Source organism: Octopus bimaculoides, chromosome 14, assembly GCF_001194135.2.
Source record: "Octopus bimaculoides isolate UCB-OBI-ISO-001 chromosome 14, ASM119413v2, whole genome shotgun sequence".
In the NCBI taxonomy this organism is placed as follows: Eukaryota; Metazoa; Mollusca; class Cephalopoda; order Octopoda; family Octopodidae; genus Octopus; species Octopus bimaculoides.
In genome coordinates this window covers 53,416,145-53,431,368 of record NC_068994.1, presented here as the reverse complement: position 1 = coordinate 53,431,368, position 15,224 = coordinate 53,416,145, and the positions used below count along the sequence as shown (strand labels likewise).

Sequence of the window (15,224 nt, the reverse complement as noted above, 5' to 3'; positions counted from 1 at the left end):
TAAAGAAATGCTATTAAGAATTGCGTTGGGTCTCAGCTTATAAGATAATAAAATATGTACCAATCATAGTCTTATGTATTTTGTATATACCTAACAGCGCCTCAGGCTACACAGCCTGTTGACTTTACCAGAAATAAAAAAAAAAGGAAGGAGAAATATGTAGAAATATATGCTATAGCAGAAAATTAACATGGCAGTAGACCAGATAGAAAAACACAAACAAAAAAATAAAACACAGCAAAAACCAAACGCAAAACATATAAGGAAGAGGTATAAAAGAAAAACCTGGAAGACTGAATAAAACATGAATAAATAAGGAACCACAAACACAATAAGAGGATGAAAATGAAGATGAGGAGAGTTATAAAGTACAAATATAAAGGAAGGGCCAATATCTAAAGGATACAGAGAGATATATAATAAAAAAAAAAAAAGGGAAAGCAGTTGGAAAGACATGCTTTAGTCGTTCGGGTGTACAAAGGGTGAAAAGGATATTAAAGTATTTATCTTTTAGCCGATGTTTGCAAGACGTAATCCACTCGGTCTTATGTTCTTTAGCAAATAAAATCGCAATAGCTTCGACCGTGCAGACATCACAGAGATATTTATTGCCAGCAGCAAGTTTGGTTTGTACTGATGCATTCAAAGATTATATATATATATATATATATATATATATATAAATGTGTGTGTGTGTACATTTGTGTTTAGATGCGTATTTTTTTTCATCTAGGTTTATATTTACATATATAAGTGCGTGTTGTGTATCTCTCCATCTGTGTATTTGTGTGTTTGTGCTTTTTATTTAAGCTATGTGCATGCGTGTTTGTGTGTATGTATGCATGTGTGTATGCACACACACATATATGTATCTGTCTGCTTTCGTGTTGCATTCGACTTCCGTCTGTAATTACGACGTTTTTTTTTTTTAATTAAATTTCACCCAACAATACTTTGAAAATTTCCCTTTCAGAGTCTGTTAATTTTTATCCTCGTACCTTTAATATAAAACTCATACAACCCGCTTTGTCTTCATTCCAATTTTCTGCCATCCCACAATTGATGCCTTTATTAACTATTCGTCTCTCATCTAATTACCTATAACTTTTATGTTTCCGTCTTCTACCCATTCACTGGATGTTTTGTCCACTGAGATCCTCCTCCTCTTTGCTATCGTTTATCTAAGCTGCTGTCTAGATTAAACTTATTTTTTGCGTGTGTATTACCATATATATAAAACATATTCTGTGCCCGTGCATGTACGAAAGAAGATGAAGTTTAATATGCGTTACAATTGTGTCGGTGCAATTCCATTCCGTTTCGTATTATAATACATAAAATTTATGATGTGTGACAAAATATGCAATATCTCTATTAATTTACAGACGGTTGAATATGCCGGATTAACACCTCGTCAGACAAGCACCACGTTGTGCTACTACTATACATGGTGTACACACAATGTATAATTGTTGCACAGCGTGTAAATTTATACAATTGTATATTTTGTCAAGCATAATGAACGACATATAATGTGGTTCGAAACGGAGTGCTACTGAAACAATTGTAACGGAGTATTAAACCTGTGCTACATTGACTCTTTGTTTCTTTCCTTGACTCTTATGTTACCATACAAAATACGTATACGTTAGTTACACCGTTGGGAAGTAGCCGGTGTTTAAATTTGTGTACCACTAATAAAGTGAATTTAAGCAAGAGTTCATATTAAATGTTAAATAGGAATACACTGGGTTTTACCCAATACACGCTTAATTTTGAGTTCTCTAGTCATTTTATCATGCTGCTGGACTGTATTAACTCCGTATGATTTCTGACATTACCAACATGGCCGAGATGGGCGATTAAATCTAATGTATACGCGGGAAATGCATGTATATATTGGTATTTATACGCAAACGTTTATCGGTATGTATATGTATTGTCGGTTTATCTCCACTGAGGAGTACAAAGTAATCTTCATTACAGAGCACGAAATCTTAAGACATAGGTTTATCCGAAATCTGTAAATCTTCTTCCCCATTTCCTCGCATTGGGCCTTGCGTTATAAATAGAGAACAAATTTTGAGTGGATTGTAGGTACTTGACGTTCACTTCTAGCGTATAGGCGCTGACATTCCAGTGTCCTTAATTATAATTATATACTCTTATATATATATATATATATCTATCTATCATATTTCTCGATTGCAGCGTCGAAGATACATTCTAGCGATTCAAAAGCACTCAAAGAATGTTAACTTCACTTAAAGTTTGTTAGCTGTCAACATTTTCGTCGCACGAACTGTGACCTGGGCTTTGTGTACTTTTGAATGACTAAGCCGTGTCTTCCACGTAGCAATCGCGGTCTCAGACGAATCATTTGGATGTTAAGTACACCCTCTATATAGGAATGTATGTATGAGTATCATTATTTAGTTTATTTCAAGATTTCTGGCCAATAGAGAAAGAACTGGTTTCTAACCTAGATCCAAGGCTCCTTCACTGGAATTTCAGCATCAACAACAGGGTATTCTTGTATGGATGTATATGTCCATATATTCTCATGCATATCTAGACATAGTTGCATATCTAGACATGCTCATTTATATATTTAAATGATAAACTTCTGGTAAGTTTTACAGATTTTTGCAGCTCCAGTGATAGATTGGATCTATAGTCTTCGAATTAGCTTTCTCCTTTCTGGTTTTGACAATGTGTGTATGTGTATAATGCTTGTGCCTGTGTATGTATTTTTATGTTCCTTGATGCCTTGCTGTTGTCTCTGAACTTCAGCGAATCGCCAATGCACCGCTATGAAAGAACAACAAAAACACAAGAATGATTTGTACGACAGGACTGGTTCTTTATTCATGGACGACGAAATGATGAATAGCAAAGGCAGCTTCAGTTTGATTTGAACTCAGAGCGCTGAGAATCAGAACGATTATTGCGAAGCTGTGTATTCCAGGCACTGACTACTCTATCAAAAAAGGCCATTCACTCACTCTCACATTTGTTCACAGGCATCTGTATGTATGTATGTATGTATATGTCTCTATTTGTACATATATATATATAGAGAGAGAGAGGCACACACACAAGCACATATGTGTGTAATGCATATGGTATTGAAAGAGAATAGAAGAAAGCCAAAGATAATTTTCCATGGTGAAATTATGTGAAAAGGATAAGATTATGGACCAAAGAATAGGAAGAGAGAAAAGAAAAATGAATTAAACCAGTGAGAAATATGTATGAATATTTTCCATTTATAGTCAGTCACAAAAGCATAGCAGCCATTATTCCATTAAGGCTTTTCGCACTAATAGTTCATACATATCCCCCCCCCCCATAATATTTATATATATATATATATATTTCATTGGTAAACTGCGGAAGCTATCTTATATCAACTCCACTTAGCTTATTTCGCACTGGAAGCAATTCTTTCTTTCTGAAACATGTAAAGCATTTAAACAATTCTTTCACCTTCTTGGAATAGTTGTCAAGAGAATTTAAAGTTACTTGACTACTGCACACTCCATACACGATTCATCTCGAATGTCTTCTTGCGTAATGCTATATTTTATATATTTTTTCATATAGGGGGAATCAATAGCAATGTGTTTTTATGTATTTAGTATGTTAGCAGGCTATATTTGTGATAATACGAAACTTCATTACTAATTTACTGACAGATAATTTTTTTTAGATCGGCAGATTATACTTACACAGAAACAACGCGCGCACACACACACACACAAACGTGCACGTGTGTTGTTTAACCCCAATCAGTTCTGATCAACAGGGGTTCCAGCAGTAGGCACACTATTCTTTTATACTGGCAAAATGTATGTAGGTATGTATCATACCGTGTCCTTCCTATTTTCGCAAAGATTACATGAATGTATGGTGCGATTTGAAAGATACTTGGGTACCAAATATATAGCAGGTCGAACAAAGACATAGAATGTTCCTCGTTGGTTCACTAGTACATACAATATATATATATATATATATATTTTTTGTATAGTTTCAGCTCAGAGCTGCGGCCATGCTGATGCACCGCCGTTTAGAGTATATTTTCAAACGTATTTGTGGCTGCCAAAACCTCTGGTGCTGGTAACACTGTCACTGCTTCCATAACTGCTCTTATTACTGATATCATTATGTCCAGCACTTGCCCTAATTTAGGGAATTGACTCCATTAGAGTTTCACTGTCACCTTAACATTGACCTTGTTTACTCTGATGGCCTCATTGCAATTGACTTTCCAGCTTTGATCTTTTATTTTCTAAATGTCAGAGCATAGCAGGATCCCACTTTCCTTTTAAAACATAAAGCAATTTCAGTCTCTCTGGTCATTACATTTGTCTTTTAGACTTACGTTTTGATACAGACGAGGATTAGTTTCCTTGGTTCTTATTGTTTTTTGTTTTTGTTGTTACTGTCGAGTACATAACTCATCATAAGAAGTTTGTTAGTTGAAAAAGATAATAACACAGCCACGCCTGCGCCTATACAAACGTTTGTGCAAGCATACTCATACGCATACACACAAATATTCTTTCTCTCGCCTTCTGTCAATCTGTACGACCGTCTCCCTCTGCCTTTCTTTCTCCTATATTTCCTAGTTTACAGCCGCATACTTTGCGTAGCCTCATTCAACCGGATCATGCTCTTCATATTTCAGCAAATTTACTTTCACCATCTTCACTCCGTTCTCTTCAAGTTGTAGACGAAAAACTGATTGATGAAAATCTCCCCAGAGAGAAATTTAGGTGTCCTGACGTGCAGTCATAAGGATGCACATTTTGTTGAAGGCGAGAATCGATCTAACAACATCGGAAAAATGGAAAAGAATGTCAAGTAGAATTTAAAGTCAGAACATAAAGGGACTTGAGTAAATACCACAAGGCATTCTTGTCCAGTGCTCAATCGATTGTAGAAACCCATATTACTATTTAAAATGAATAAGTATTAGGAGTTCAATTAATTGAACTACAGACTCTAATTCTGAAATCGTGCAAGAATTAAAATTTCCATTGCGAAAAACATTGTTGGAGAATTATTCAGTGATTCCTTCTTGTTATCAATTCTAATGAGCAGGCTTATGATCGAAGGAATTGCAACCATTACATCACCTCTTTTTATTAGAATTGATTAATATATCTACGATTACATTATCCAATTTCACATTCCTTATTTTCACTTTAACCCCCTCCTCCCCAAAACTCAGTAAATGTATGATTTGAAGAACATTTAGTCGCTATCTCCATGAAGTCGCGTTCTCTCTCTCTCTCTCTCTTTCTTTCTCTTTCTTTCTCTCTTTCTCTCTCTCTCTCTCTCTCTATATATATATATATATATCTCATTTACAAAGTAGTGATTGATTTGTGAAGGATTACATCTTTAAAAAACTGTTGGTTGTTAATCAAGAAAGACGTTTGTAAGAAGATGGAAGAAAATATAGTCACAAAAGTAACTACAATTATAATTAAAGGTTTATATATTTATGTTGTAACAGCAGAAACACGACCCGAAAGCCACAGCGCAGTTTTGTGTGTGTGTAAGAACTCTTTCAAAACTGTGCTGTTATTGTTTATGCAATGCTGGGAGTGAATTAGACGTAAATGAGATTCCTTGAAGTCTGTAGGTTTCGTAAGATGGACGATTTAATTAGGCGGCATGAAAGTTAATTACATAGTAGCGAATGAACAACAACAACAAGGAAAGAAACAATTAAAACCTCGACATCAATAGCAACAACTAAACTAAGAAAGACAACAGAATCATCATCATCATCATCATCATCTTCAATAGATTTGTTCTCTATGTTGAATCTTAAGGTTCCACTGTTAAAAGTCAATCAACTCACTCCAGGCAGTAAGGTTCATTTTAACAGAGCCACTTCAATAGTAACCCCTCCACCACCACTACCACTACCAAAAACAACAACAGTAACAACAAGAATAACAGCACTTTTACAATGGGCACAAGCATGGCTGTGTGGTTAAGATGCTCGCGTCGCAATGATGTGGTTACCGTGTTCAATCTCGCGACGTACGTCTTCTTGGGCAAGTCTCCTCTATCCTAGCCTCGGAGAGACCAAAGCAATTTGAGTTGAAATTTGGTGGACATAAACTATACTGGAGTCCATCAGCTGAATTAAAGCGTGGCTGTGTGGTAATAAGTTTGCTTCACAGCCACATGGTTTCAGGTTCAGTTCCACTGCGTGACACCTTGGACAAGTGACTTCTATAAACACGGTACTATTAAAGCCTTGTGTGTGGATTTGGTAGACGGAAACTGAAACAAGCCTGTCAAATGTATATATATATATATATATAGAGTGATAAATTAAATATTAATTCAATTTAAAACCAAGTGGCCTAGCATATAAAAAAATCTGAAAATTCAAAAAAATTTGTATTACACGTGTATAAGGGATGACCACTAGGTGAACATCCAATATGCTAGAAAGAGGTCATCAACGACCCAACCACATAGATGATGACCTCTTTCTAGCATATTGGATGTCCACCTAGTAGCCATCCCTGATACACATGTAATACAATTTTTTTCTGAATTTTCAGATTTTTTTTATATGCTAGGCCACTTGGTTTTAAATTGAATTAATATTCAATTTATCACCCTATCTATATTGCGAAGCGAACTTCTTAAGCAGAGAGCCATGCTTGCGTTATGACTTACGTGCGCCAGCAGAATATAGTTTAAAATACGTGTTCAATTAATCTTGTTTTACGAAAAATAGGAATGTTTAGACTTAACGAAACTTCAAAAACTTCCACTAAACATCTGTTCCAGTCTTTTTTGCAATTGTAAATAATATAATTCCTTTTATAATTACATTATAGATTTTTATATTTACCATTGTATCACTAAACAATATTATCTTAAAACAAACAATATGTTCAGTTATTTTTCTCTAATTTCTTTTTTGTCTCATCTGTCTCTGTAATCTTTCAGATTTTTGTTGTTCTTTCTTCACAATAGAATTTTTCCCCATCTGTCCCCCAGACAGACTGCCTGTCAGCCTGCTTGCTTGTCTGTCTATCACTCCGGTTATATTTCAGCAGACCCTTCCCCGACCATCCCACACATACATCTCGTTCCTCGAAATGGATGATACTCGCCATCGCTACAACGTCAGTTTTGACTGTCAAGACTCTCTCAGATCACACTTTGTAATGTCATAGAAAATGGTGAAATTCGTTAATGTATTTTGTTAGGGTTAGGGCCTTACTGTCTTAAACAAAATAGTTACGTACGCAAATAAGGTCGCCTAAAATATTCTGTGTCTGGATAGGCGACGGGAAGATCATTAATGGGTGACATTTCATTGTAGGTCCTTTCAATTACGACTGACCTGAGGCTAAACAACGACAGCATCGTAGCTTCGGACACTGGCTACATCAACGAACCATAACTAATGGTTTCCAATTTAAACACATAGTCAGCAATTTTGGTGAGAGAGGATTGGTCTATACCATCGACCCAAGTACGTAACTAGTACTTATTTAATCGACACCGGAGGGTTGAATGGTAAAGTTGATCTCTGCAGGAATTGAACTCAGAGCATAAAGTTGGTCAATAATGATGTTATATCAGTTAGCCAAGAGATTTTAGCTCATCAGAAATCACCGGAGAGAAGCGGAATCTATGCATGCAACAAAAGTCTTCCTCTGCTTTCCAGCAGTTCCGAATGAACAATATGGCAACTGACTTGAGAGACGGAAACCTCAGCATTTCAGTTTCTTTCCATGTGACGTCGCTAAGCATCGCCGTATTTCATTGCTTCGGCGATCATAATGTCGGTGACAACGATGAGTATAGCGACGGTGAGATGATAATAGCAACGATGCTGTTGTTTAGTCTCAGGCGGACGGGTTGACCAGTGATGAAAATCATTCCAGCTGGGACCTTTTTTTTGGTGAATGTAGTACTGCCCAAACTAATGTGTCTTTCCTTGAGATGTTGGTGAATGATCTGAGAGATCTGGCAGCTGCTATCTCAGGCAGGTCAAGGGATCACTTCGCGGTTAAAACATTGGCGCGTAGGAATGTTGTTGATAATAACTATGGTGATGCTAACGATGAAAGCGATGATGATGAAGGTTATGGCATTAACATTAACAATCTCTTGCTGTGACGTATTTTATCGCTCTTCTTTCTAACTTCGACTACCATGCTCAACATATCTACAGTTTGGTTTGTTTCCGTTGCTGTTGTATAATGGTATCCATTGCTAAAGTCGTTTTTCTTCCTATATCGTGGCGTAGTCAAACGTTCTTTTTCTCTCAACGATTCATGATGATTCCATGAGATGGTAATGGACAGACTGTGAGCGTTGAACCCTTTCTTTTCCTTCTCCAATTTTGATGTGGATGTGAGCCCAGAGACTATGTGGTAGTTGAGTTTCAAAAGATGCTGCCCGACTCGCGTCCATCACCCATTAACGTCTGCCGCCGCAGCCTCCGCCGCCTGGTACATTCATCATCCATTATTTGCTATATATTCACTCGTTTGCTTCACACATTTCGGGTTTTAGTTTGCCTTCGTGCATCAATGCTGCATTACCCACTTCTCGACACCAAGTTGTTACCATCATCGCCATTGCCATCAACAACGTCACATGTTGTTGAGCTGATATTCAGAAAGGGCAGCAAAAGTAATGGTAGCAACAACATGGCGACCGGAAAGGGATACTACCGCAAGCAGAAGCAAACGGAAGCAAAGCAAATGGAATCGGGAAAGACGGTGACTAAAGGCTAACAATAAATAGGGCGGCGATGGTGGAAATATATATTGATGGGCATGATGAATAATGATGACAAAGTTGATATTAATGTATTTTATGTTAACTGGTACTTATTTTATCGACTCCGTAAGGATAAAAGGCAAAATCGATCCCAGTTTAAATTGAAAACAGAACGTAAAGAAGACGAAATGCCCGGCGTGCTAACGATCCTCCCAGTTTACATACATTTCCTTTAATTAGTCAACGGTTATTACATATAATTTTCTAATTAGTTATTGAGCATCAAAGCTTTTCGACGTATAATCTACTTCTTCATTTGAGTAGTTTCTCGACGGACACTTACAACAAACCATGTTTACAGCAAATAACTTCAGATACTAAAGTGGACATTCACAGAAAGCAACTTAAAATACAAACGAGACAGTAGCTAAGTCTTTCGGAATTGAATATTATAAATAAGGAACTGATGGTAGTGGGGTTGGAGGGACCTCAGGGAGAAAGTGTTAGACGAACCTCACAACGCTTTAATATTATTGACTATTCACTGAATCATTGATTCATAAATCAAGCATACTGAAGTGACGAGCTCTCTGATCGTGACAGCTGAATGGTACAGTCCCAAGAGTCACTGATACGAGAGGCTTGGCAACATACACAGTTCATCTTAATTCTATGTAGCTACAAGAGCGCAGGCCATCCGCATTCATTTCATTTTCCGAATGAGTTAACACGCAAATGAATATTAATTATGCAAAACAAATAGACGAGTTACAATTAATGAATCAAGTGTTTAAATAAACGACCATTAGTTCCCTTATCAAAATACAATAATATATGGGTTTCTGCACATGGTTGCTACTCGAATCACGGTTTCAGATCAAACGTGACTTCATTTGAAAACACGGGTCCAGGTCAAATCACAGTTTCCAATCAAAACATAGTTTCAAATGAATAATGTTTTTTAGAGCAATAAATTATTTTAGATTAAACTCGTTTCAGATCTGCAAATGGTGTTAAATCAAAATGTGACGTTAAAATAAAAAGCACAGTTGGATCAAAACATGATTTAATATGAAAGTATAATCTCGGATCAAAGTAGGATTAAGTTCAAAACAACTCCAGGACAAAATAAAATTTGCGAAAGAAACATGTTTTCTGATTAAATCTCCTTCGACCACCGCACAAGAAATTCATGAGAAAACCTCTAATATTTTCCGCTTGAAAGAATATTAGCAATTCTTCTTTCCAATCGGTTGTGAGTTGGTAGTCAATGATAGAATACAAAACTAACCGAAGCACATCATTCAGTCTAGTCTTGTTTTGTTCAAACAGGGTTCTGTGATTAACAACACGCGTAATTTGCATCTACGTGGTTTCAGCTTCCGTCACATTGCGATGCATTCTGGCCAAGTGCCGTCTGACATAGCCGCGGTTCAACCAGAACTTTGTGAGTGAAATTTTGTAGATACTGTATGAAAGATTTAGTCTGCCAACCACTTTAACATCCTCACCTGGTCCCATAGTGTCATTAGTGGAGACCAGTGTGTGGTAAGCATTCAAGCCAGGTTTTGCATTGAGCGCAACTTCCTTATAATCTCGGAGACTCCGAAAGAAAAAGAGAAGGGTAATATCGTTCTTCCTCTACAAAAAAAAAATGACCCATGCCAAAGTTGGTTTTCGTTTTATCATTCTTAGGATTGATAAAAAAAGAACAAGTCAAATAGTTGGTTTTATGTAGCCTTTAATCTTCTACGCAAACAAAACACCAAACTTTGGATCCTGTGGTTGGCAAAACACCCATGCTATGTTTTCTATCAGTGATCTTTGTAACAACCAATGATTCGTTGTTAGATTGGCAAAAAGCCACGGGATTTTTTAAGAAGCGCATTATTTATCAACTTAACCGTGTTTGCTACTGACCCCCAAAGGGTTTTGAACTCGGAACATAAAGCTGTTTCTACAAAATACTACAAGACAATTTAGTCTTTCTGTTTCTGGCATTCCACCGCCTATGTTTTTGGCGCAATATTTTAGTGTTTACAGCTGATGCACTTTCTTCAACCTTAACACATTTTCATGTGATAAGATATGTACAATGGCGCTTTATTGAACTGTCAATTATTGCCAGAGACAAAGGCAGGCGCACATACACACACATGTCTGTGAGTTTGAGTGAATGAACACACACACACACACACACACAAAAGTATATAATTTATGCTAACATCAAAGAATAAATAGCTACGTTTACCTTTTTTTTTTCTTCGTTTACTTTATTTTCTTTATTTTTCAAAACTCTTTTCCTAGTAGCTTTGCAAAGCCAATAAATGCTTCGTTTTATCTGCCGTTGCTGCTGCTGCTGCTGCTGCTGCAGTCTTTATCTTTCTTATCTTATCGCAAAAGTTCCATGTTTCCAAAGGTCGCATCAAAAGAAATGAAATAGAAAGGAAAAAGAAAAAAAAACTTAATTGTCTTTTCGATAATAAGCAAATTGTTCCAACCTCTTCCACGTCACGCATAGAATTTTAACACATAAATAACAAAAGAAAAGACAAAAACCACACAGAAACAAAAAAAAACAACCAAAACAGCAAAGAAATAAACATCTAAACAACAACACCAATAAGTATATAACGTTATGAATTATAAAAGAAAAACGTACGAGGAAGAAAATCTGTTCGTCTTCGGAATATATTGTTTCTCTAAGTATTTTTTTCTAGAGAAGAAGAGCTTGAAGTAAATATATTATGAAGAACGAGGCCATTACTACCACGAATATAACAACAACAACAACAAACACAGTAAAGACAACAAAGTGAAATCTGGCAGACAGAACTACTTGCATCTCTTTTACAACCATGCATTTTCGCAAGCATTTATCATTGTGTGATCATATGTGATGCAGTACTGCTATGCAACGACACTTCTCGGTCTATCCTTCCGGTTGACATACAATTTTTGGCTTGCAAGAACACACGCACGTGGACATATATATATATTCAAATTTGCATGCATTTCCATAGATATGTATATACACATGCATGTATTTGTATGTGTGCACAAATTTATATGTACGTGTATATGCACACACACACACATACAGATGTGTGTTAAAATAAGGAGTGCATAGCGTTACATAAATAATATTTCAAAGATTTAACCAAAACACAGCAAAAGGATAGTTTAACAAAAACATAACAGAAAATTCGTAGCTAATTCATTCATCAGTCAACGTCTAAAAAATCCTTACAATTTCGTGCCTTTTATCGTTGATATTGTTCATTTTTGGTGGCGCCAGTGGCAAAATGTCTCTCGAACTTACAGGACAATGATGAACACACACACACACACACACACACACACACACACACACACTGTACAAACATATATACATGTAGACATTCATATATGCATATCTCTCCCACTAAACACTGCAAATGCCTTCTGCAAGCAAATATTTGTTAGCATGCTTCAAGCTTACACAAATTGCTTTAGGTACCTATATACGCAGATACAGGCATTGACTCTCTCTCGTTCCTCGCCCAACAGAGCATCGAGGATACCACAGCCAAACGGACAGAGAGCTACACCACCACACATTCGGTATACTCATTATGACTGAGTAGATTAGATCAACGTGGAATGAAGTGACTGGTTTAAGAACACATCGTATGTCTTTTAGACAGGTTGAAAATTCTATACAAATGTCGCTATAGTGCGTTAAATCAATGTTGAAAGACCTTGGATATGAATAGAGAATTTCAAGAGGAAGACAATGATTTCGGAAACTAATAAAACCCCCAAAAGTTTAACTAGTTTATTCTGCAATAAAGAAGCCGGGCTTTTCGTCAATAAAAACTTCAAATTTTGGCACAAAGCCAGCAGTTTTAAGGGCGGGGGTAAGCTGATTACATCAACTCTTGTATTCGGCTGGTACTTAATTCAGCGGCCTCAAAACAATTGAAAGCAAAATAGACCTCGAGGGAATTTGAACCGAGACGTAAAAAGCCGCTGAACGAAATACCGTTTAGCGTTTTGTACGACTCGCTAACGATTGTATCAGCTCACCACATTTTTAGTCGTCAATAAGAACGACGGCAAATTCTTCCAACTTTCCTATCCAATGTAGATATATGTGTATGGCACAACAAACTGAAATGGCAGTGGTGGTGGTGGGGCGGATTATTTGTAAAGAAAAGCTGAACTAGGAAGAGCTGGAGCTACTGAGGTTACGAAGCGCAATTTTTAGCACTTTGGCCATTCAGAACCCAGAGTTTGATCAGGCCTGAAGAAGGTGTCCCAAACTATTGCAATCAGGCATATTTTATACAAGCCTTGTGTAATTTATCACTCAAAATTACTTTTGTATGATGTGATTCACAGCAGAATACTACCGGAACCTATGTCTGTCTTTCTCTTTCTCTTTCTCTTTCTCTTTCTCTCTTTCTCTCTTTCTCTCTCTCTCTCTCTCTCTCTCTCTCTCTCTCTCTCTCACACACACACGTACCACAAGTACGAGAGTGTGATGTAATCCCTAAATTAGTGACATAATCACAAGAGCAGCATCTCAGAAGTTGATGGCAGATGGCTGCATCTCTTACATATTGCCTGTTATCAAACTTCCGTTCGATAGTAAACATGACACTAGATAACTGCTACGGAAATTGACGTGTGTGTAAATTACTTTGCTGAAAATATTAAGGTGTATGCTAAATGCCATTAACAATAGCATATTTTAGATAGCAAACAATTATGGGAGCCCAATAGGCCGAACGAAGAAGTTGCGTCTCCTCGGTTTCTATCTCTTTAACTATAACTGTCACTCCTTTGTTATCTTCTTCATTGTGCCTCTCACTCTCCCCCACTATCACGTCTGCCATTTTCTGTTCTTGCATTTTTCATTGTCTCTTATATTACCTTCATTCTCCTCATTTCTCGATCACTTTCGTTCAATCTCTCTAGATAATATTATAGTAAAAGCTCCATCAATATAACATGTGTAATGTATGAGTATCATTGAGACGCCAGAAGCTGCGATTTTCATCCGGGAAAAATCCTTTTATTGAGATATTGCGTTAGAAAGTTACAAGATATGCTTCAGAAATTCTACAAAGAAATTTTACTCAATTGTTTCACTAATACATATACTTTATGTTGTATTGGTAGATATTTTACAGCAAAACAGCTGCTATCGTTAATTAGTTTGAATTTGTGGTTAATTCTGTTTTCCCGTTCTGATATATTTCAATTCTATTCCTTCCTTTTTCTATAATTAACATAAAAGTGAAATCATAGCGCCGACTACTTTCTGATTAGCTGTACAGTGTCATAGATTATATAACTTAGATCAGTGGTTCTCAGCTGGGGTTCGTATAAGATTTTTTGGGGTCCATATAAAATAGTAAATTGGGGATCTACAGCAGTATTTTAAGAGTCCCTGAAAAAAATTTGCATTACATATATGTAATTGTTATATATTGCAAGAAACAGTTAAATTTCATTCTTTAACAATTTACATAGCTCAACCTATACAAGTTAATGTGTGAAAAACAAAATAGGCATTTTGAAAGAAGTTTCTATAAACCTAGTTTTTAAACATCGAATGATTATGGGGGTCCACCGGAATGAAACAGTAATCAAAAGGGTCCATAGATGATTTTTTAGTGATCCATACCACGACCACCATGCTTGTGGTGACGGGGTTCTGAATTAAGTAACTGTATTTAGTTCAACATCGGATGGTGAAGTGATGAATTAGTGAAATCTTTAGACATCTTTAATGTAACTTGTAAATGTTCCATAATTTTCATGTCATGATATAGCTGAGGTTTAATCTTTCTGTGCCCTTTAAACACACACACACACACACACACACGTACACGTGTGAGTTTGTGAATAAATCAAAAGCAAAGTATGCTTAAGTTGTTAAGATGCAGCACTCATGATTATAAGATTCCGGTTTTGTTTCCTGGACCGTGGAATGTGTTGTGCTCTTGAGCAAAACACCTCATTTCACGTTATTCCAATCCATTCACCTGGAAAAATGAGTCATCCTACGACTGACTAGTGCCCCATCCAGTGCGGAATATTTAACCCACAGATATCCGGGAAACTGACCTATGAGCCTGTGGCTCGGGAAGGACCTTTCGTCTACACACACACACACAGATATTCACGTGTGCGTAGGAATGTATTTGAGCATTCGGTAATGAATTCTGATACAGAGGCTCAATGACAGATGCACTTTGATGAATGTGTGAGGCTGTATTCAATTGAATCGGATACCAGCACTTTATGTTATCGACACCGGAAGTATGAAAGGCAATGTCGAACTTCGTTATTATTTGAGAAGAGAACATTAACAAAATCATTAACCTTGCTCGAAATGGTTTTTTTCTCTCTTCTCTCTAATGGCGGAAAGGTAAATTAAGAATAAATACCAG

At 36.6% G+C, this 15,224-nt stretch overlaps 1 protein-coding gene and 1 long non-coding RNA gene across 3 annotated transcripts in view; one reads left to right on the top strand and one right to left on the bottom strand.

Annotated features, from left to right (window-relative positions):
* The window catches only part of LOC106868552 (G-protein coupled receptor dmsr-1), a 184,783-nt gene that overhangs the window by 19,836 nt on the left and 149,723 nt on the right, over positions 1 to 15,224 (bottom strand). For both annotated transcript variants that reach the window (XM_052972867.1, XM_014913861.2), the window contains one exon: positions 11,033 to 11,171. The gene's annotated coding sequence lies outside the window, so the exon portion shown is untranslated. The remainder of the gene's footprint in view (positions 1 to 11,032; positions 11,172 to 15,224) is intronic.
* Positions 1 to 15,224, top strand: part of LOC128249390 (uncharacterized) — a 107,651-nt gene that overhangs the window by 50,073 nt on the left and 42,354 nt on the right. The gene's annotated exons all lie outside the window — the stretch shown is intronic.